This window comes from Plecotus auritus (assembly GCF_963455305.1).
Source record: "Plecotus auritus genome assembly, chromosome: 3".
Taxonomy (NCBI): Eukaryota; Metazoa; Chordata; class Mammalia; order Chiroptera; family Vespertilionidae; genus Plecotus; species Plecotus auritus.
In genome coordinates, this window is record NC_137772.1 from 98,032,236 (window position 1) to 98,055,652 (window position 23,417).

At 41.0% G+C, this 23,417-nt stretch overlaps 1 long non-coding RNA gene across 1 annotated transcript in view; it reads left to right on the forward strand.

The window, feature by feature from the left end:
- Positions 1-12,469: 12,469 nt before the first annotated feature.
- LOC308244637 overlaps positions 12,470-23,417 on the forward strand; it is a 169,509-nt gene continuing 158,561 nt past the window's right edge. Inside the window, exon 1 of the long non-coding RNA XR_013960154.1 lies at positions 12,470-12,716. This is a non-coding gene — a long non-coding RNA (uncharacterized lncRNA). The remainder of the gene's footprint in view (positions 12,717-23,417) is intronic.

The window sequence follows — 23,417 nt, forward strand, 5'->3', positions numbered from 1 at the left end:
ATACCAGCATACCCACATAACAGAATTTAAAAGGAAGTTCTTCAGGTAGACAAAAATAATATCAGATGGAATCTGGTTCTACACAGAAAAATGCAGAGACCAGAAATTTACAATAGCAAATATGTAAGATTGCTTTCTTTACTAAAATCTTTTAAAAATATAATTTTATGTTTAGACAAAAATAATAACAATGTGTTGTGACATTTATTACATACATAAAATTAAAATGCATGACAACAAATTAAACCCAACAAAAGCAAAAAGAAGAAAATAATGAAGATCAGAATAGAAATCAGTGAGGTAGAAAAAAATAGAGAAAAGCAATGAAACCAAAGGCTAGTCCTTTGAGACAATAAAGTTGATAAACCTATAGTTAGGCTGATCCAGAAAAAAAGAAAGAAGACACAAATTACTAATATCAATAATAAGCAATGTGACATCACTAGAGATTCTACAGATATTAAAAGGAATACTGTGAATAATTTTATCCTAATAAATTTGACACTTCATTGAAATGGGAAACCTCCTTGGATGCCAAAAGTTACCAAAACTCACTTAAGAAGAAATAGATAAGCTGAATAGCCATATGTCTATTAAAATATTAAATTTACAGTTTAAAAATCTTCCCATAAAGAAAACTTTAGATTTAGATGGTTTTGTTGGAGAATCCTCTCAAACATCTAAAAAATCAATAATACCAAATTGATACAAACTCTTCCAGAATATTGAAGTAAAAGAACTGCATACCAACTCATTCAATGAGACTAATAGAACCCAGATACCAAACCATAAAAGACATTACAAGAAAGCTACAGACCAATGTCCCTCATGAATGTAGCTGCAAAAATTTTAAAACAAATTTTAGCAAATCTAATACAATATAAAAAAATGCTAATATATCATGACCAAGTGTGATTTATGCCAAGAATCATAGTTTGATGTTCAAAAATCAGCCAATGTAATTTACCATATAAGCAAAGTAAAAAGGAAAACCCATAATATCATCTCAATAGATGTAAGAAAAAGAACTGAACACAATTCAACATCTATTCTTGCAAAACTCAGTAAACTAAGGGGGAGAATAGAATTTTATCTATCTGATAAAAGGCATCTTTGAAAGCCTATAGTTAACATTATACAAAATTAACTTAAAGTGGATCACATATCTAAATGTAAAGCCTAAAACTATAAAACAACTAGAACAAAACACAGGTGAAAACCTTTGCATCCAACCTCAGAATAGGGAGAAGAGCCAAAGAATTGCCTGACTGGAAAGATACTATCATCTTTGGTAAAGTAAAGATTGGAGGTAGCAAGGGGAGGTCAAACAATCACAATTTCTTCTGCTGTCCCTCTATAGAAGCCCTTTGAAGCTCAATAGCTCTTCTTTGTACTCTGTGCTTAACATTCCTTGGAAGCAATAGTACATCCCCATTGAGGCATGCTAACCAGTACAGGTATACCTTATTTTATTGCACCTCACTTTATTGCACTTCACAAATATTATGTTCTTTTACAAATTGAAGGCAAAAAGATTATGACTTGCTTTATTGTGATACTTGCTTTATTGCAGTGGTTTTGAACTGGACCCACAATATCTCTGAGGTATGTCTGTATAGGTGAAGTTTCAAGAGGGCCAGTCATCATCAATGGGACTGCAGTAGAATGCAATGTGCAGAGAATAGGACACACAGGAGTGCTGGAGACGAACAGTTGTTAGCATAATAAATGCGAGAAATCTGTCAGAAGGCTGATGGATTTTGATATTCTGCAGTGCTGAAAATCTGCATATTATTACCTGCTGCTGGCTGAACAGCTGAAGGCAATTCCCCTAACCTGATAATCCTTTATTGTTTACCAAACCTTACCTTTGATATGTGTGTTTGCTTTGTTAAAGGGCAAAATGTCTAAATAAAAAGCTGTGGGTCTGGACATTCGGGGAACCACTCCACTAGAGAGTAGGTATCCGTCTGGCTCCGCAAATGCCTTCTAAATTTATATTTCTTGTCTAGTGTATCCATTTATGTCACAGCTCCTTTTCCAGATTCCTGAACGCTTAGCTGCTAAAAGACTGTGGCACAGGAAGTGCTGTACCTGCACATTAGGGTGTACACAAGCAGCATAGCAGTGCCACACTATTGAAGGTAAGGTCAAGATCTGAACTGAGTCTATGTGGGGAAGTGGAGTGTGTATGAGGAACATACATGTATTAACACCATGCTATGTTAGTCAATTAATATGTATTGTCTTATTTCATTCATATAATGACCTTGGTAATACAATAGGTATTATTCTTATGTCATAGCTCCATAGAAGTTATGTAATTTGCCCAAGGTTAATCACTTCTAAATGCTGCTGGTACTCAAATTTGTCAGAGCACTATTTTTGTTTTGTTTTGTTATATCATCTGTCTCCATAAGCAGAAAAGGGTTTTCTAGGATGCAAAGAACAACATGGGTATCTCTCCAGGACTTGAAAAGTATAAGCCCAGAAAAAGGTTATCCCTTTATGAAAGGGCAGGTGTTAAAAATTGTTCACAAATCTTTAGTATTCTAAATGTTTGGGGGTGAGGCCATACATCTGCCTACATGAGAATAGCTGAAATATATTCTCTGAGAGTTTCTTCACAAAAAGTTGAGGGTAATCCACCTTTGGCCTTGAAACAAGGAAGATTTTTGGACAAATATGGTGTTGGTGATTCCAAGAGGACTGGGCTGTGCAAGACAAGGAAGAAATGAACAACAGTTCACTCTACTGAAGAAGAGCTTGTTTACTTTGTCAGGGAATTAATTTCTGATCTCAGACTATTTATTGAATAGATTTATAATGCTGAGGGAAGTCTAGCATGCTTCAAAGTTAGTTCTGATGCATTGAGAGAAGGAGCAATCAACTCCCTGTGATTTAAGCAGAGGGGCGAACCATTCTTATAGTGATGATAGAGATTCCCCAAAAATAACACCTTTGAAATTTTCACTGTCCTAGAGCTTTCAAAGTGGTCACACATTGATTAATTGCTTTCACCGTATAAGCTAATGCATGAACAAATAATAACTTTTTTTCTTTCTTACTGGTGGTATTATCTTTTAGTATGTATAGTGAAATATTTTTAAAGGATCTTTACTATCTTTTAAAACCATTTTTATTACTGAGATTAAAAAATACACTAGAGAAACTCCTCATCAAGATTCAGTGATTAAAAAGATTTGGCTTATCCTCTTTATGTATCTCTTTTCCCCCATTGATGAATATCTTCGTATCCTCTTACTTGAAAGACCTTTTTCAGTGAAAAGTAATTTTAGAATCATGGTTAAATCCCTGATGGTTAAGATAAATCTAATACTGTTATTAGGTATTTAAAACTTTGTTCAATCTGGATCCAGACTCCCTTTTGTAGCTTTTTTTCCCCAATATGCCCCTATATGAATTTTATGTTATAGATAAATTAATATAGTTCCTGAATACATTTTGAAAATTTCTTTCCCTATTCATGCCATTTTTTTTTCCTGCCTGGAATGCCTTTCTTAATTCTATTTCTGGCAAGGAAAGTCCTACCCACTGGGCAGATCCTGGCTACCTGTTCATCTAACAGCTAAACTACATTTCCCACCCTACCTTGCAGTTAGTGTGGGTGTAACTGATTCTAGTCATTCCCTTGCCTTGCTTATAGAAACATGCCACAATCACTTTTCTTGCTGTCTTCCTCTATCTGCAAACTGTCTATAAGAATCAGGACAAATGTTATGCAAATCAAATATTAAAGATGGCAGAGCCTCTATCTCTCTTGTCCCTGAAAGACTGAGTGGCACAGAGCCTCTACTCCATGATTTTGAATTCTTCATGTATTAGAAAAAATTACTATTGCGTTAAACCACTCCCATTGTGAGGTTTATCTCTTAGGATAGCTAGTATTACCCTAAAACAAATATATCTGTTCTTCAAGTCCAACTCAAATCCTCTCTTTTCTTTTATATCTTCATTTATTGCTCCAAGCAAAAGTGATGCCTCCTTCCCTTTAAGAATTATAACATAGAGTTCTTAATTTTATTTTGATTTTATAGTACTCATTCCAAACTACCTTAACTTCCTGCCCACCTGCTTTCTAAAATTATACCTGCACCCACACCCATTCTTTCTTCCTGTTTTTAAGTCTCAGTGGAAGATCCTAAAGTGCCCCTTCTCATGTCTTAGACCAGTTCCCTCTCTCTGGAACCCATCTCCCTCTTGCTGCTCAGGGATTTTATTCTGCTATCTGTCCTCTACCCTGCCTATGGATTCAGATGCTGTTTCAGATGCTCTGCAGCATGTACAATGGCCATTGTTAGTTCTTTCATGGAGCTCTTTTCCCTTGACTTCTGTGGCTGCATCAGTTAGCACAGACAAAGTTATGCTGCAGTAATCCAGTTACCATTGATATCCATGGTATCAGTGGCTCACAATGGTCAAGATTTATTTCTCATTCATGCTCCATGTCCATTGTAGGTTGGCTGCAGATCCACTCTGTGTTGTCTTCATTCTGGGATGGGGTTGATGAAGGAAACTCTATGGGACATGGTCACTCTTGAGGCAGAGGGAAAAGCAGAGATCATGGGGAAGCACATACAAGCTCTTATAGCTTCCACCTGGAAGTTACACAAGTCACTTTTGTTCACATTCTATTGTCCAGAGCATGCAGAATGGCCCAGTCTAACGTCCATGAGGCGTGATGTGTAATCCTTCCCCAGTGGTGGTGGGGAAAGGGACAGGGCAGCGGTACAGCCGGCCATCACACTGCCTCCTCTCGATTGTTTTCCTTCTCTCTGGGCTCCTTGGAGTTTTCTTCTCTCTTGAATTCAGATTTGCATGGCAGACACAGCCCACATGTCTATGCTGCTTGACTTGCGTAAGGTTTTCTAATATTTAAACTTTTTCAATTAAGATTTTGCCCCCAAATCCACATGTATCATTTATCTTGGAAAATTAAAAGATCTGGCAGGTCTGTGCTAAAATTCACCTGTGGTAGCTGCTGCTGGATGGAGCTGAACTGTGACTGCCCTTTTTAGAATAGACTTATATGCTACAATTGGGCCTTTACAGTTCATGTTACTGCCAGCCCTGTTGGTACCCCTGTTTGCTAGGCCTTTTTTTCAGTGCTCTTGTTCCTATAGCTCCCTCCTTGGCTTCTATTCTACTCACTCTGCATAGACTCCTCAAATAATCTCCTTTCCTGTGTCTTCCAACCCATCCTCTCTTACACACTGTTAATGTCTTACTTTAGATTCTTTCCATCTTTTGCATGGATAATTTTGTCAGCTTTCTAACTGCTCTCCCAAACTCTAGTCTTACAGGAACTCTGATCTACCCCCAAATAATTAATGCCTTGACCTATTATAAAGCCCATATCTGGTTATCAATCTCCAGCATGCTGTTTTTAAACAATACACCATTGCTATAGGAGTGAGCTCAATCTGTCTTACGTGACGCTTCTACGGCCCAGCCTTCCTCTCCAGTCTTATTTCTTGCTCCCACTCTCTTGCACTTACGTTTTGTCAAACGGAATTACTTTTATGGGCTATCCTCTCTCTTACCAGGTATGTGCCACCCTTTATTCAGTGTGGGCAGTACCTCCTCCTCTGGGAAGCCTTCCTTGACTGCTGACCCTGTCACCCAGACTAGGTTAGGTGTACCCTTCAACCCTTCAGAATCACTCTGTATCTCCTCTACCTTGATACTCTTAATTATGATCACTTCTTAATTTCTCTACCTCTTTAGTTAGATGTAGTTATGGACTGAATTGTGTCCCCCTCAATTCATATGTTGAAGTCCCAACTCCCAGTACTTCAGAATGTAATTTTACTTAGAGATATAGTCTTCAAAGCAGTGATTAAGTTAAAGCTGTTGGGTGGTACCATAATCCAATATGACAGGTATCCTTTATAAGAAGAAAAAGAGATGTGCACACACAGAAGAAAGATCACATGAGGACACAGCAAGAAGATGGCCATCTACCAGTCCAGGAGAGAGGTCTCTGAAGAAATAAAACCTGCCAAACCTTGATCTTGAACATCCAGCCTCCAGAACTGTGAGAAAGTAAATTTTTTTGTTATTTAGGCCACTCAGTGTGTGGTATTTTGTTTTGGCAGCCCTAGCAAACTAGGACAGATGGTAAGCAATTTGAAGACAAGTTCAAGTCTTATTTCTCTTGGTGTCCTTATCATACACTCCAAATCCTGTCACATAATAAAGGCAAAGTAAACATTCATGGAATCAATGATTGATAAATTGATTGATAAATGAATAAACAAGTCTGACGTTGATAAAGAAATAAAATCAGCTTTGAGATTTATTTTGATATGGCAAATTTGAATTTAATTAATTTATAACAAGGAGTCCTATTGTGAAAGAACTTGCAAATGACACAAGTGTAGGAAAAATTTGTTAGTAGGTGAATAACAGGGCATATCAACACAGTGTTTTGTATTTATAGTTTTTCTTTATGAAACAAAAAAGCTCTGGCTTCTGTTAATACGCCCCTCTTGGAGCAGCAATGAGGAGCATTAGTAATTGGGATCTTCTAGGGGAGGAACCTGAGGGGGACAAGCAGCTTTCCCAGGACCAAGGGAGCCACTGACCTGGCTAGTGTTGAAGGGGAGGCCAGAATGCTCCAGTAGCTGGCAGAGTGCTGTGTTCTGCAGCCAGTCATTGGGGATGATCCATACCAAGCTCCAATGAGATGATTCAGCCAGACTCCCTCCGCATTGACAATCTTATCTGAATGCACCTTCTGGAATGGCAGTGGAGGAAAAGAAATGACAGTGGTGAAGGGGAAAAATTATTCTTTCAGAGTTTTATATGACAGCAAGCATTTGGACAAAAAGTGAATGTAGGGTCAATCAGACACCCAGATGTTTTCTATCCACAAACACAACATCTGGAAACATCTGGACAGTAAGTGCAAAGGCTTGTGTTATTCCACACTTGTGGCACTTTGGGACAAACTATAGATAGGTACAACCTTGGTCGGAAGGGAGCAGATTAATTGTTGCCACATTCTCCACAGGGCTGCATTCAATTGGAAGAGGCTGGATTCGGCTGGAGCATTGGTCTAAGGTGCACACGCAAATATACAAACATGCCGTCAGAGGCTGTGTGGATTGAGAGACTGAATACCAGGACTTTCAGAGAGAGAGCAAGGCTCCCCTTGGGACTGAAGAATGCCAGGTAGCAGCCAACTACACAAGACACACAGCGTTCAGTGCATTGAACTAGCCACACCTCTGCACAGTGGGTGACCACACTGGCCAGTAGTGGCAGCAGCAGCCAGAGAACACAGTAGAATACCAGGCTCAGAAAGAGTGAGCATAGGATTGAGCTAGTGGCCAATGTCTTGGTGATCAAAGTGGGTTACATGGGAATCTGAAGACAGGGTTAAGTTTTAATTCTTATGAGCAGCTATCACCTGCAGTGAATGAAGAGGACTCACGACATAGGGTTTGCAGATCATAGCCAAGATATCTCTCTGTGAATTCCTGGAGATGTGAGCTCATCGGACTCAGAAATAAAAATATAATAAACAAATAAATGAGAGATATATCCTCTACAATGTCTCCCTAGATATATCCTCTACAATGTCTCCTCTTGAATTATTAAAACCCAACTTTATCTAATATAATCATTGACTAAAAACATTGTATTAAGAAAAACATGTATATTTATGACCCCCAAACTTCATACAACATTTAAGCAAAGTGATTTGTGGAGATAATCTTGAGTTACATTCTAAATGTAATTCATAGAAAGTCAGAATATTTGAAAGGTATATTGAGTGTCAACCTGGAGTATGCAACTTGGTTGTTGTTAGAGCTATGGGAGGAGCCACAGCACTTTAAGCAGCTTTGTTACAAACATGTTAATTTTATGATCTTGAGATCAGATTAAGTAATGACATCATTCTTATTCATCCATTCATTTATTCTTCATTTACTTGACCAATATTTATTGAATGCCTATAGAAAACTACACTGATTAGTGAGGATTAAACAGCATACTTCTACTCAACTGGAGGATACAGATAACATAGACAACCCTTGCAATACACTGGAATAGGTGCTCTGATGGGGGAGTAGTGCTGGGCAATGGGAACTCACCCAGGCCTGATGCCTCCCCACTTCCTGGAGGAAGTGATATCCACATTAAGATCTGAAAGATGCCCTATCAATTTGGCTCAGTGGATAGAGTGTTGGCCTGCAGACTGAAAGGTCCTGGGTTTGATTCTGGTCAGGACATGTGCCTGGGTTGCAGGCTCAATCCCCAGTGGGTACCATGCAGGAGGCAGCTGATCAATGATTCTCTCTCATCATTGATATTTCTATCTCTCCCTCTCCTTTCCTTTCTGAAATCAATAAAAATATATTTTAAAAAAGATCTGAAAGATGAGTGAAACTAAGCCAGGGAAAAGAAAGGCTAATGAGTTTACTGGAAGAGGTGGCAATGGCTGTGCAGCAGCTCAGAAGAGGAAGAGTGAATAGTTCAGAAAGGCTGAAATATTTGTTGGGAGAAATGATGCAGGAGAAGTCAATGTGGCTGGTCCTGGAGAGGATTTGTTGCTCCTGGTGGGGGGGATGGACCACTGGCAGGCTGACTATGGAGGGCCAAAGCACAGAACATCGAGAAGGGCAGGAGGTAGTGGTTTGGGAATCACTTGTACATAGGTATCAGAGGTCTGCAAGTTAGTGAACTGGCTCTTAGATAGTCTCTAGAGTGAGAAGGAAGAGCTAAATCCAGAAACCTGAGAAACCACAACATTTAAAGGATGATCAGAGTTTCAGGGACACCTAAGGCTGACTGGATGAACAGACAGAGATCTGAGAAGAAAACAGGAGAGGTGGCAGTGAGGTTCCCAAAGAAATAGCAGATTGGAGAAACAAGGTCATGGTTCGTAGTGTAAAAGGGGTTGAGAAATCAAATCAAATGATAACTGGAAAAAATGCCCACTTAGCAAACATGGAGATGATTGGTGATCTCGAGACCAGAAGCTTCCTGATAATTGAAGTGTGGGAGGGAGTAGAGAGTGAGTAAACTTTCTTAGCAATCCTAACCATAATGGCAAGAAAGAGATTAGCCTTAATGGAGAACTTTGGAGTGGAAGTACAATTTAAGATGGAGACAATGAGAGCATATTTGAATATTACTGAATGCCTTGGGGAGTAGAAACATTTGAGCAAGGATGGGGGTCCAGTGTTTAAGGGGTGCAAGGTGTTTCAGCAAGCCCAGAACTTGTTTAGATATTGTGTGGTGGTAAGGGACTGAAGCTCAGGCACTGGCCATGTGGATTTAATCCTGCCTCTTCCGTATCCTGGCTCTTCCATATCCAGTAAGTCATGTAAGCTCTGTAAACCTTAAGTTCTTTATCTGTAACAATAGAACCTACCTCATAAGGCTATTTGAAAAATCAAATTCAATTATGTACATAAAGTGGTTAGCATAGTGCCTGGTAAGTACTCATTAATGTCTAGCTTTCTTAGCATTAATGCCTCAGAGGGATGGTTGCTTGTCAGTAGGCTGTCCATAGAGGTAAGGTGGTTGGAGCCTCCTTCAATGTCCACCTCTATCTTGAATGGGGCAAGGACTTATTCTCTTTGCTCTGTTAGATTCTTTTACCCATCAGCAGCAGCCTCCCAGTTCTCTGATCTCAGTGATCACCAGATTGTAATCACTGGATGGGGCATCTGACAGGGATGGTGGCTGGGGAGGCCCCTACTGGCAGCTCAGCATTGCAGAGAAGGTGACATCTCAGGGAAAGCCCAGCTTCCTGCCTCTGCTAGAAAGCCCAACCACCTTTTTTTCCCCTGCAGGCAGGAATGTTGTTACAGGGAATGCAGGTTGAGCTCCTGCAACACTGCAGTCTTCCTAAGGGGTGTCTTCATTTTTTAACATCACTTCAAAGTAGAATGTGATGTAATAAGAAGGGAGTGTTCCAAGGGAGGGGTAAGGTGAGTCTTCCTTTTCTAAACCAAATTCTTACTTTCTTTGCTTTTGTTGCCTGCCCCCAATTTCCTCCTAAGGAACTGTGTCTGCCTTTTTCTGTCCTTCTAGGGAGTCCCATAGACTAGTCCCATTGGAGCAGATGGGAACCTAGGGAAGGAGCTGGCATCCAGGTAGATAATCTAGTGCCCAGAGAGAAAAATGAGGCTCATGGTCACACACTGAGTAACTGACTAGTCTAGGACTCAAAACTCAGGACTCCCTAGCTTCTCCCATAAATAATGAGGATTTTAGTAATTCATCCATCTTCCTTCAATCCCTTAACTGTTGCAAATTTTTTTTCATCCAAAATTAATTGGGCAACTCCTTCACAAGACTTCAGAGGACTCACATTAGGTTCTTTCCAGATACTGGGGACTTACCAGTTCAACAGAAATCCCTGCTCTTGCAGGGCTTAGAGTCCAGTGAGGGGAAATGGCAATATTTTATATATATAAAATCCTAAGCGACCGGTTGACCAATTGACTGGTCGACCGTTTGACCGGCCACTATGATGTGCACTGACCACCAGGGGGCAGACGCTCAACACAGGAGCTGCCCCTTGGTGGTCAGTGCGCTCCCACAGCGGGAGCGCCGCTCAGCTGACCAACGGGCACCAGACTCCTGGCTCATGGCTGGCTAGTGCAGCTGCAGTGGTGCAGGTCTCTCCCACCTCTGTGGCAGCACTACTGGCGCAGCAGGACTGGGATGAGCAGGAGGGGTGCCCGGCCCAGACTCAGGCTCCTCTCTGGCTTCTTGCCACTTTGCATACTACTACACCTCTCAGGGGATGTTGGACTGCCGGTTTCGGCCTGATCCGAGGGGTCCTGGATTGTGAGAGAATGCAGGCCAGGCTGAGGGACCCCATCGGTTCATGAATCCGTGAACCAGGCCTCTAGTATATAATAAACAAATAGATGATAAATATGTCCTCCACAACGTCTCCCCAGGAAACATTTTCTCAATAGAATGCCTCTTTTTTTTTTTTTTGTTAACCCTTCCCCAAGGATATTTTCCCATTGATTTTTAGGGAGAGTGGAAGAGAGAGGGAAAGACAGGAAGAAACATCCATGTGAGAGAAACACATCGATTGGCTGCCTCCTGCTCAAGCCTCGACCAGGGCCTGGGCCAGGGAGGAGCCTGCAACCAAGGTACATGCCCTTGACAGGAATCGAACCTGAGATCCTTTGGTCCACACGCTGACACTCTATCCACTGAGCCAACCCAGCTAGGGCAATAGATGTTAAGTCCGTCATTGGAAGGTCAGAGGTGTTATAAAATACCAGATCCGCATTAGTGCACATTCTCTTAGTGATGTCTGGTGGGATCTCCAGTCGCAGCCTCAGTATTCCCATGGGCGACAGATCCCTTTTCTGGGGGGGCTAGCACAGAAGGTGGTGCTCGAATCAAAGACATTTAGGTGGGCAACCTGGCTATGGACATGTCCTTCTTTAGGAAGCTTGTCTCTGTGATGAGGATCATAGCTTCTTGCAAAATAACTTCAACAGGAAGAGCAAAATGATCCCCTTGTCAAGTTCCACGCTGTCTTTTGCCAGGAGAGGTGGCCCAATTCCATGAGCGTTTTTTGTTTGTTTGTTTGTTTGTTTCTTCCTAGGTAGCTAATGGGCTGTGGGAGGTGCAGCATGAGCATTTTTTTTCTTGGTTTTGGTTTGTTTGTTTTATTTTATTTTATTTTTTTGAATGGTAGCTATGGAATGGTAGGAAGTCTCCTACAAAGGATTTCCTTTGGTCATTGTTGTTTATTCACTTAGTAAAAAAATGTGGTGGGGGAGGGACAAGAATCTCCCTCCCTTTGTGAGTTTTGTGATTCAGAGTTTAAAAGGCCAGTGGCAGGATCTGGGTCATAGACTCGGCTTCCTTCTTGTATGGGGCCTGGTGCTACACATGCCTGTCCCACTAAATGCTGGGATTAGAACCCCATATTTTGCCCTATTTTTGTATTTGATCCCATGAGTGAAAAGTGTTTTCCTTAAGGGTAGGATCTATACTAAGGGAAGTACCATGTATTGGAAAATCAAACCTTAAAATTTGGCTTCATAAAGAGGTGAAAGGTCACTTAGTTTTACCTCCTTCTCAAAGCAGATACGTCTCCCATTCCCAGTAACAGCTGGTGAGACCATGTGTGTTCTGAGAACATCTGATTAGTCAGGGTTCCCCAGAGAAACAGAAGAAATATTATGTGTTTACATATAAGAAATTTACTTTAAAGGAATTGGCTCACATGATTATGGAGGCTGACAAGTCCAAAGTCTGCCGGTGGGATAACAGTCTGAATTTCCAGCGCAATGGTCTGAATGTTTGTGTTCTACCTAAATTCCAATGTTGAAATTTTAATGTCCAGTTGGATGACGTTCAAAGAGGGGCCTTTGGGAAGTAATCAGGCCATGAGGGCAGAGTCCTCATGAATGAGGTTAATGCTCTTATAAAAGAGGCCTGAGGGAGATCCCTTGCCACATGTGAGGATAGAAAGAGAAGTCTGCAGCCCAGAAGAGGGCCTTCACCTGGCCATGATGGCACCCTTATCTTAGATTTCTAGTTTCCAAACTGTGAGATACAGCTTTCTGTTGCTTATAAGCCCTCCAATCTGCGGTATTGCATTACAGCAGCCTGAACGGATTGAGATACCCAGGAAGAGCTGATACTGCGGTTCAAGTCAGAAGGCTGTCTGGTGGCAAGTTCCCTCTTGCTGGGAGCAGGTCAGTCTTTTGTTCTATTCTGGCCTTCAACTGATTGGATGAGGCCTACTACATTGGGGACGACAATATGCTTTACTTAAAAACGATTACAATTTACATCTCATTCAAAAAATATCCAGAAAGATGTTTGATTAAACATTTGGGCTCTGTGGTCCAGGCAAGGTGATACATTAAATTAACCACCACAGTGGGTACAGCATCAGGAATATTATATGTACTTGTGAATGTTCAACAATTAATCCTCCCCCACACACACACACATCCCCACACCCACATCCCCACACATGAATTGAACTCCCCCTATGTGGAAGGAAAGGAAGAGAAAACCTTGGGTGGGGAGAATGTCTTTACTCCTTTTTGATGAGGAAAGGGGTGGGCAAAGGATGTAACACCTGGGCTTGGATGACTGATTAAAAGTGACCTTGGCTTCAGAGTTTTTAAAAGCTTATGTTAGTCAGCTGCAGAACTTCCTGCATCCCTGGATTTGTGTAGGGATTGGAAAAGGCAATTAGCTGATGTGTATATGTATAAAAAGAATATGCATATACACTTAAGTGAGGCAATGTAATAGAAAGGCAAGGACTATAGAGACACTATTGATTTGGAATCCCAGCTTTGCCACTGATTTGCTGTGTTACTGTGGGCAATCTACTTAACCTCTCTGAGCTTGGTTATCTCATCTGTAAAATAGAGAGAAATAATGGAACCCATACTTCATAGACTGTGAGAATTAAATGAGGTAGTAGCTATGAAGTGCTTACAAGATAGCCTTGCACATAAGTACTAGAAATGTCAATTACCATCATCATCATCATCATCTATACCAGTGGTTCTCAACCTTTCTAATGCCGTGACCCTTTAATACAGTTCCTCATGTTGTGGTGACCCCCAACCATAAAATTATTTTCGTTGCTACTTCATAACTGTAATTTTGCTACTGTTAATGAATCGTAATGTAAATATCTGTGTTTTCCAATTGTCTTAGGCTCTACAGCAGCGGTTCTCAACTTGTGGGTCGCGGACTGCTAGCAGGGTCGCCTAAGACCATCGGAAAACACAGATATTTACATCACGATTCATAAGAGTAGCAAAATTACAGTTATGAAGTAGCAACAAAAATAATTTTATGGTTGGGGGTCACCACAACATGAGGAACTGTATTAAAGGGTTGCGGCATTAGAAAGGTTGATTACCACTGACCTATACAATGCATGTCACCTGTTCACATATACAAATCACACATGGTATCTGTCAACAAAGATAACAGATACTTCTGGAAAATAAATGCACAGTGGAAATCTTATACTAAAACTCTACTAATGTACTATTTTTTCCTTTTTTAAATTAAATTTATTGGGTGACAGTTAACATGATCATATGTGTTTCAGATGTGGGTTGCTCTGTTACAAGATCTGTATGTTGCACTGTGTGCCTACTATCCTAAAGTCAAATCTCCTGTCACCACAGATTCGGATCCCCTTCACCCCCTCCCCCCATTCCCTTCCCTCTGGCAACCACCACACTGATGTTTGTGTTCATGAGTTTCAATTTTATGTCCCACATATGGGTGAAATCATACGGTTCTTAGCTTTTTCATGTGATTTATTTCACTTAGTATAATGTTCTCAAGGTCCATCCATGTTGTTGCAAATGGTAGTATTTCATCCTTTTTTTAAGGCTAAGTAGTATTCCATTGTGTATGTGTGCCACATCTTTATCCAGTCTTCTATTGCAGGACACTGTTTCTTTTATGATTAACATAATTAAAAAAAACCCTTTATTGTTGAAAGTATTACATATTTCCCTCTTTTTTCCTCTTGACCTCTTCTAGCCCGCACCCCCCCCCCCCCCCATTGCAACAGGCCTTCACCACTCTATTGTCTGTGACCACCTTCCCTCAGATTTGACAGTCTGTTCCATGCTTCCATGTCTCTGGCTCCATTTTGTTCATTGGTTTATTTTGTTCATTAGATTCCACATATAGGTGAGATCATGTGGTACTGTCTTTCTCTGACTGGCTTATTTTGCTTAACATAATAGTGGTTGTTTCCATGTCTTGGCCACCATGAATAATGCTGCAATGAACATAGGGGTACATATATCTTTGCAAATTCATGTTTTAGAATTTTTCAGATATATATCCAGGAGAGGGATTGCTGGGTCGTATGGTAGCTCTAGTCTTAATTTTTTGAGGAATCACCAGACTACTTCCCATGGTGGTTGTATCAGTCCACATTCCCACCAGCAGTGAATGAGGTGGGAATGTAGACTGGTACACAACCTCTCCAACACTTGTTATTGCTTATCTTGTTGATAAAAGCCACTTTAACCGGTGTGAGGCAGTATCTCATTGCAGGTTTTTTTTGGGGGGGAGGGGGGTGATAGAGGGGCTGGAGAGCATTATGCTAAGCAAAATAAACCAGTCGGAGAAAGATAAATATCACATGATCTCACTCATTTGTGGAATATAATAACTCATTGCAGTTTTGATTTGCATTTCCTTAATTGCTAGTGAGGTTGAATATATTTTCATATATCTATTGGCTGTTTTATGTCTTCTTTGGAGAGGTGTATTTTTAGGTCCTCTGCCCACTTTTTGATTGGGCTGTGTGTTTGTTTGGTGTTGCGTTACAGAGTCCATGCTGAATATTGTTTCATAAGAAGATGCATGCTTTTGGAACTTCATTAGTGAAACTCCATTGGATAGGATCTATATCATATATATTTTAAATTAAATTATTATTATTTTAGTATATAGTACTATAGCAAGATGTTAGCATAGCATTGAAGTAAATTCAGCATTTTGGGTTTACAAGGATCACCTGCAGTCACCCAGCATTTCTTCAGGAGAGAGGGGAGCACAGTGGTCTCTCCTCTTGCTTGGTGGCACACTCAGTGAACATGTCACTGGCCATCTGAGGCTCAGGTGTGCCTGAGGCTGTTGGAACCAGAGCACAGATGATGACAGCTGGTGGGCTCCAGTGTGATCTGGCTCCTTCTCTCTGATAAATGGCTTCCCAGATGCTGCCAACTTCATACTCTATTAATCTCAGTTGAATTGATCATCTAGTTATAAAGAAAACCATTAGGTATAAAGCAAAACTTCCCAAAGAGCTTTTATGGGGAGAAGGAAAGGAAGTGAAATTTAAAAAAAAGAAATTAAGATGAATCAGTCCTAAGGGGGAAGGATAAGAAAGTAATTTTTTTTCACCTATTCATCTCAGGAATCATTAAAAGAAAATATCTTAAATAAGCAAGCCATATAAAGCCTAGTATGACAGACTTCATTGAAGTTGAGAAACTTTACACACACTCTATCAATTCACTTAGCTCTCCAACAACAGGGTGGGGTAGTTAGTAGTATTATTTTTCACCCATTTTACAGATGTGGAAACCAAAAAGAGAGATTGAGGTTTGCCAGAATCACAAGTGGTTGAGCTGGGCTTTTGCTACATATGTTACATTACTCTGCTTCTATTAAGACCTGGATTTCAACTGCTCTAGTCCCCTTGCCCCACCTTTCCTTCAGGTGCTCATTGCCTTGTTCCTGAAATCTTACATTCATATTTATAACTAGAGGCCCGGTGCATGAAATTCGTCCCTCAGCTCAGCCTGCACCCTCTCCAATCTGGGATCCCTCTCACAATCCAGGACTGCTGGCTCCCAACTGCTTGCCTGCTTGCCTTCCTGATTGCCCCTAACTGCTTCTGCCTGCCAGCCTGATCACCCCCTAACCACTCCCCTGCCAGCCTGATTGATGCCTAACTGCTCCCCTGCCAGCGTGTTTGCCCCTAACTGCCTTCCCCTGCAGGCTTGATCGCCCCCAACTGCCCTCCCTTGCAGTCCTGGTTCCTCCCAACTGCCCTCCCCTCTTGGCCATCTTGTGGTGGCCATCTTGTGTCCACATGGGGGCAGGATCTTTGACCACATGGGGGCAGCCATCTTGTGTGTTGGAGTGATGGTCAATCTGCATATTACTCTTTTATTAGATAGGATAGAGACCTGGTGCACAGGTGGGGGCCATCTGGTTTTCCCTGAAGGGTGTCCCGGATCAGGGTGGGGTTCCCTTGGGGTGTGGGGTGGCCTGGGCGAGGGGCCTGTGGTGGTTTTCAGGCCAGCCACGCCCCCCCCCGCCCCCCCCGGCAATCCAAGCAGGGGCCCTGGTATCTGGGATTTATTTATCTTCTACAATTGAAACTTTGTAGCCTGGAGCGAAGCCAAGCCTTCTACTCGCTCTGTGGCGGCAGCCATTTCTGTTGTAATTTATGTATCTTCTATAATTGAAACTTTGTAGCCTTAAGCAGAGGCCAAAGCAGGCCAGGGTTGCAGAAGCTTGGCTTCCTCCATCACTGCGGGCATCCCTAGCCTCCTGCTCTCTCCAGCTCCGTGGCTGCCGCCATTTCTGTTGGGCTTTATTTATCTTCTATAATTGAAACTTTGTAGCATTGAGTGGAAGCCTGGGCTGGCAAGGGCAGGCGGAAAGCTTGGCTTCCTCCATTGCCAGGGAAACCCAAGCCTCCCTCCTGCTCTCTGTGGCTGCAGCCATCTTGGTTGGGTTTATTTGCATATTCCCTCCTGATTGGCTGGTGGGCGTGGCTGGTGGGTGTGGCTGGTGGGCATGGCAGAGGTATGATCAATTTGCATATTACTCTTTTATTAGATAGGATATCACATGGATATCTTCAAAAAGATAACTTCGTTACTATACATGTAATGCATGTGTTTATTTTATTTTTATTTTAAAAAAATCTTTATTGCCCCACCACAATGGCTCAGTGGTTGAGCATTGATCTATGAACCAGGAGGTGATGGTTTGATTCCTGGTCAGGGCACATGCCAGGGTTGTGGGTTCAATCCCAAGTGAGGGACGTGAAAGAGGCAGTCAATCAATGAATCTCTCTCATCATTGATGTTTCTATCTCTCTGTCCCTCTCCCTTCCTCTCTGAAATCAATAAAAAATATATATATATTTTAAAAATCTTTATTATTAAAAGTATTACATGTGTCCATTTTGTCCCCCATTGACCCCTTCTAGCCCACCCCTGCCTGTCCCAGGACTTTACCACTCTATTGTCTGTGTCCATGCATTATACATATATGCATACAAGCTCTTTGGTTGATCACTTCCCACCCACCCACCCATCATCACCTTCCCTCTGAGATTTGGCAGTTGTTCCATGCTTCTATGTTTCTAGATCTATTTTGCTCATCAGTTTATTTTGTTCATTAGATTTCGCAAATGAATGAGATCATGTGATACTTGTTTTTCTCTGACTGGCTTATTTTGCTTAGCATAATACTCTCCAGGTCCCTCCATGTTGCCTCAAAGTGTAAGAGATCCTTATTTTTTACTGCTGCATAGTATTCCAAGGTATAAATGTGCCATGGTTTTTTATCCATTCATTTACTGATGGGCACTTGGACTGTTTCTAGGTCTTAGCTATTGTAAATTGCTCTGCTATACACATAGGGGTATATATATATTCTTTCTGATTGTTGTTTTGGGTTTCTTAGGATATATTCCTAGAAGTGGGATCATTGGGTCAAATGGCAGTTCAATATTTAATACTAGAGGCCCGGTGCATGAAAATTCATGCACTGAAGGGGAGGGGGGTCCCTCAGCCTGGCCTGCCCCCTCTCACAGTCTGGGAGCCCACAGGGGCAGGAGGTGACCCAGCAATCAGGGGAAGGCAATACCCCATCATACCTCTGCTGCTGCCACTGCCGGCAATGCAAGCCTCGGCCGGCCCTGGTTACCTGAGCTTCGGGCGGCCCTGGGTGGCTGGGTAGTCATCATCTGAGGCTTGCCTGTGCCTCAGGCCAGCCCTGGGCAGCTGGGCAGCCACCATCTGAGGCTTGCCTGCACCTCAGGCATCGACTGGGTAGCCGCCATCCCAGGCTTGCCTGCGCTTTGGGCGGGCCCTGGGCAGCTGGGGGGCGGAGGGGACTGGGGGACTCTGGAGGCAGGCATGTGGAGTGGCTAGACCCGCCTGAGGGTGGGCCCGGCCATGCCGCACACCTGCCATCCCAGCAGGGCTGAGGGGACTGGGCGCTTCCATCTTGTGGCTGTGGGTGCCACCATCTTGGAGGACGTGGCAGTCAATTAGCATATTGGCTGTGGATGCTGCCATCTTTGTGAGGGCGTGATGGTCAATTAGCATATTCCTTCTTTATTAGATAGGAGTTTGAGGAAACTCCATACTGTTTTCCATAATGTCTGCACCAGTCTGCATTCCCACCAGCAGTGTACTAGGTTCCCTTTTCTCCACATCCTCTCCAACACTTATCTTTTGTTGATTTGTTGATGGTAGCCATTCTGAGAGGTGTGAGGTGATACCTCATTGTCATTTTAATTTGCATCTCTCTGATGATCAGTGACTGATCATTTTTTCATATGTCTCTTGGCCATCTGTATGTCTGCTTTGGAAAAGTGTCTATTTCCTTTACCCATTTTTAAAGTGGATTGTTTGTCATCCTTTTATTAAGTTGTATGAGTTCCTTATACATATATTTTGGATATTAACCCTTTATCAGATGTATCATTGCTATATATATTCTCCCATGCCTGGGCTCTCATCATTTTGTTGATGGTTCCCTTTGCTGTGTAGGTCTTATTTTACTGTAGTCTCATTTGTTTATTTTCTCCTTAGTTTTCTCTGCCCTAGGAGATGTATCCTTAAACATATTGCTATGAGAGATGTCTGAGATTTTGCTGCCTATAATTTCTCCTAGTATTTTTTATGGTTTCACATCTTGCATTTAAGTATTTTATATACCTTGAATTTATTCTTGTGTATGGTTTAAGTTGGTGGTCTAATTTTTTTTTTTTTTTGCATGTATCTGTCCAGTTTTCCCAGCACCATTTATTGAAGGGACTGTCTTGACTTCACTATATGTTCTTGCCTCCTTTGCCAAATATTAATTGAGCATAATGGCTTGGGTTGATTTCTGGGGTCTCCGTTCTGTTCTATCGATCTATATGCCTGTTCTTGTGCCAGTACCAGGCTGTTTTGATTACAGTGGCTTTGTAATATAACCTGATATCTGGTATTGTGATCCCTCCAGCTTTGTTCTTTCTCAAGATTGTTGTGGTTATTTGGGATCTTTTTTGGTTCCATGTAAATTTTTGGAGTTTTAGTTCTGGATCTGTGAAATATGCCATTGGTATTTTAATAGGGATTGCATTGAATCTATAGATTGTTTTAGGCATTAAGGACTTTTTAATGATATTAATTCTACCAATCCATGAACACGGAATATTCTTCTCTCCATTTCTATCTTCCTCTCTTTTTTCAATGTCCTCTAATTTTTCTAGTACAAGTCTATTACCTCATTGGTTAAGTTTATTCCTAGTTATCTTATTTTGTTGTTGCTGCAATGGTATATGGGATTTTTTGTTTAGTTTCTCTTTCTGAGAATTCAATATTGGTGTATAAAAGTGCCATAGATTTCTGGGTATTAATTTTGTATCCTGCTGCATTGCTGAATTCATTTATTATATTTAGTAGGTTTTTTTGGTGGAGTCGTTAGGGTTTTCTATGTTCAATATCATATCATCTGTGAATAATTAGAGTTTTACTTCCTGTATTCCAATTTGTATGCCTTTTACATTTTCTTCTTTTCTAATCCTTGTGGCTAGGACTTCCATTACTATGTTGAATAAGAGTGGTGAAAGCAGCAACCCTATCTTATTCCTTTTGTTGGGGAAATGGTTTTAGTTTTTGGCCATTGAGTATGATGTTGTCTGTAGGTTTGTCATATATAGTCTTTATTATATTGAGGTATGATCCCTCTATTCCTACTTTGCTGAGAGTTTCTCTAAAAAATGGGTGTTGGAATCTGTTGAATGCTTTTTCTGCGTCTATTGATATGATCATGTGACTTTTGTCTTTCAATTTGTTTATGTGGTCTTTGACATTTATTGATTTATGAATATTGTAGCAGCCTTGTATTTCTGGAATAAATCCTATTTGGTCACAGTGTATGATCTCTGTTTCTGAATCTGATTTGCAAATATTTTGTTGAGGATTTTAGTATCTATGTTTATCAAGGATATTGGTCTGTAATTCTCTTTCTTTGTAGTGTTTGTGTCTGGTTTTGGAGTTAGGATAATTCTGTTCTCATAAAAAGAGCTTGAAAGTGTTCCTTCCTCTTGGATTTTTTGTACTAGTATGAGGAAGATAGGTGTTAGTTCTTCTTTGAGTGTTTGGTAAAACTCCCCTATGAAGCCATCCAGACCAGAACTTTTGTTTGCTGGGAGTTTTTTGCTTACTGCTTTAATTTCATCTTTGTTCATTTTAGGAAAAAAGCAACAATATAAACTACTGAGGAACAAACAGAAGAAAATAAAAATTGTTCATACTCCTATAACCCTTGTTAACATTTTGGTATATATTCTTGTAGATTGTTTTATATTCACACCCTTTCCTCTTAAGCAATGATGAACTCATATACTGCATGCTGTTTTTTAATTTGTTTTTTTTTTCACCTATCAATAGAATGTCTTTTTATTTAAAGTAATATATTTCTATTTCATTTTTAATTCTTAAAAAGTATTCTACCATATGGACACATTACAATTTACTCAACTAATCCTTTCTTTTTGAACAATTAAGTTGTTTCCAAATTTTGAAGTTCAAAATAAGGCTACTATGAACATCTTTGTAGCTTAATCTATATGTATATTTAAAATACTTTAATTAGCCCTGGCTAGTATATCTCAGTGGTAGAACACAGCCCAAGCACTGATGGGTCCCGGGTTCAATGATTCTCAGTCAAGGGCACATATCTGGGTTGCAGGTTCGAACCCTGGCCCTGGTCGGGGAGCGTGCAGAAGGCAACCAAGTGATGTGTCTCTCTCACATTGATGGTTCTCTCTGTCCCACACCCTCCCTTCCACTCTCTCTAAAAAGCAATGGAAAAAATATCCTCAGGTAAGGATTAACAAAAATATATTTAATTAAATTATTAATATTAATATCATGGATACTGAATTATTATAAATTTCTATTTGTTCAAAAGTTTATTTATAAACCACCATTGTTCTTTGTTTCTAGGTATGTAGCTGTTAATGGAGGGGATCATTGGGATCAGTTATAATTCCTATACTTTTCTTTTTTCAAAAATTTTATTTTATTAATTTGATTGATTGATAGAGAGAAAAAAGAGAGAGAGACAGATCTGCCCATTGTTCTACCTATTCGTGCATTTATTGGTTGACTCCTGCATGTTCCCTGACAAAGGATGAAACCAGCAACCTTGGCACACTGGAACAACACTCCAACCAACTGAGCTACCTGGCCAGGGCCTCTATAATTTTCGTTAAAATGAATCTAGGTTTCATTAAAATTGTATGAATTTGTGATCATGATATCTCCCCTGCTCAGCAAGTGTGGCTCAGTGGTTGACCTATGAATCAGGGAGTCATGGTTAGATTCTGGTTGGGCGCATGTGCGGGTTGCAGGCTTGATCCCCAGTAGGGGCATGCAGGAGGCAGCCAATCAATGATTCTCACCATTGATGTTTCTCTCTCTCCCTCTCCCTTCCTCTTTGAAATCAATAAAAATATATTTTTAAAAATTGTGTGAATTCAATATTAAAACTGTTGTAAATTGTATTATGATCCTTTTAAAGGGTAACTGATGACATATGAATAAAACATACAGAAATGGCACATTCTGTAACAAGCTCTCAGGAGGCTTCCCAGTAACTCTTCTTACCTAAGATTCCAGGCAGGGAGCACCAATGCTGATGGCTGTTGGCCTCTGCCTCTGAGCAGACTCATTTAGGATTCAGGACTCATATTCCACTTCTGCCACTCCTTTGATTCAGGCCCCCATTAGTCTCTTTCTGAAATTTTTCCTCAGCCTCCTACCTGGTTTCTCAGCTCCTGGAGTTTACTTTTTCCAAATCCACTTGCACATTGCTGTCAAAGTTAGCTAAAATGTCTAGGATATCCAAAAACCTTCAGATAATTTCTGTTTATAAATATTAAGAGTAAAATAATAAAGTACAACAAAATGTTTAGCCCAAGCATCAAAGTGTTTATCTCCATACTCTCCAGACTGCTTGCAAGCCAGTGCCCTGCCCCTCTGTGTTGATTATTAATGAGTGGGGAAAGCTCCTGGGTACTGCTAGAGGGGCTTCCTGCTTCCCAAACTCCTTTGCAGAAGGTTTAGTCTAGGCCTCAGTCAGTCCAAGGGCCCCTGTGTATGGCAGGGATTTTCCCATCTGGGAAGGAGGTACCCCTCCTGTCACCCTGGTGCTCACCAGCCCATAGGCCACCTGCCCTTCTGTACCAAGGGCTGAGATTCTATTCATTAAGAATATTTTTTTTGGATGGTGGGCACATGGTGGCAATGCAGGTCAGACCCTCTCTGGTTTGGTCCTAGGCAACCTGCTGTGATGCACAGCTGCTGACTGCTAGCATGGCAAGGCGTCATCAGCGTCTTCCATCTCTGGACTGTTTCTCCTCTTGTCTTTGTGGTTGGAGCAGACCTGTCAATTCCTCTCTGTTGTAGGAATCCACATGGTTTTGGAGTTGTTCTCTGAAAATATACAAACATATTCTCGACCAAAAGCTAAAAAAGGAATCTTTTCTATATAATTGATTTGGGATCCTTTTTATTTTTGCCCAAACGATTTTCCTTTGTCTTATTTAGACACCATGTGTGTTTTTCATGGGTGTCTTGCTGTTAGCA